Genomic DNA, 1,554 nt, shown 5'->3' with positions numbered 1-1,554 from the left:
CCTTTATTTCTTCTCAAATAATACAGAACCTTTATCTTGGGCTACAGAATTTGTAAACCTTGCTTCCCCCTACCAATTGATTGTCTTTTTTTTTTTTTTGCCATTGAATAACAGTAGATGTATCTGAACATAATGTCTGCCAATGGAGAGGATGCTTTTTGTGTCTCCTCCTTAGCCTTGTTTTAGTTAAAGAGTTGGAAATTTTAGGGCACTCCACTTATGCAAGTCTGTTGCCAGAAGAATGAAATGTGACTACCCTATGCCTAATTCTCTGCATCGAGGAATTACATAGAAAATCCCCCAAAGTCCTGACTATGAATTCCTATCTTTCTATCTTTTTTTTTTTTTTTTTTTACAAAGTCTCACTCTGTCACCAGGCACCAGGCTGGAGTGCAGTGGCACAATCTTGGCCCACTGCAACCTCCGCCTCCCGGATTCAAGCAATTCTCCTGCCTCAGCCTCCCGAGTAACTGGGACTACAGGCCCAGCTAAGTTTTGTATTTTTAGTAGAGACAGGGTTTCACCATGTTGGCCAGGATTCTCTCAATCTCTTGACCTCATGATCCGCCTGCCTCAGCCTCACAAAGTGCTGGGATTACAGGCTTGAGCTACCGCACCCGGCTAACTATGAATTCCTATCTAAACAAACAGTAAAATTTTTCTAAATACATGCCTTAAAATAGATTCTAATAACCAAGAAGCAAGAATAAAATTATTGTGCAGACATGAGGAGAGGACATGACTATTTAACTTCTTATTACCATAGGTTTCTTTATAAACTGGGGTCTTTACCTTCCCACTTGAGTGTATTTGTCAGACATGTGATATTTGTTAACCCACTACTACTATTACAGTCTTTAGTTATATAAAAAAAACTAGTTTTCAGTGTTGATTAAAAAAAATGTCGTCTCTTCTCCCTCACTATTGGAGATATTCACCAGTATTTTGGTGGATTAGAGAAACAGGAAATGTTCAATGTTATCTTGAACATTAATTCCTGGAAATGCTTTATAACATCATTACTTCCTTTCATTGCCAGTTGATGTTAATTCCTGGTCTCTGTTTTGCTGTAATCATTTGCCATTATGACAAGTTTTCTCTATCCATCCCTTTCCTGTTAATCTATTCCCAAATAGATTTAATCTCCATTCAAATATGATGTTTTATGAAAGTTAACATCTTCTTCTCACATCTTACACCAAGAATACTACTTTTCTGACTACTTTGTGTGGAGAAGATTGTAATATCTGTTCAGCTCTATTAAGAACAAAAGCAGAGCGCGTCCAAGCCATTGGGACACTGCCTTATTTCAAGTGATCTCTGTAGGGGATCACAGACTAGCTCATTTACTGGCCAATTTTTATTTGGATGAATAAATGTAAGGATGCAGTGCTAGAGGCATAGTTCTAGGGTTGGGGTGTCCATCTGAGGACTTGAAGAATGCTGTTTTGTTTCAAATGTCTGAGATCCTTTCGTGTGGCTGTTTGGTTCTTTGTATTGGCAGCACAAATGATAATGGAGACAGAATCTGCAGCATAAGCAGTTGATTCCATG

Source organism: Cebus imitator, unplaced genomic scaffold (genome assembly GCF_001604975.1).
Source record: "Cebus imitator isolate Cc_AM_T3 unplaced genomic scaffold, Cebus_imitator-1.0 Scaffold174, whole genome shotgun sequence".
NCBI classification, from domain to species: Eukaryota; Metazoa; Chordata; class Mammalia; order Primates; family Cebidae; genus Cebus; species Cebus imitator.
Note: the sequence above shows the minus strand (reverse complement) of the source record.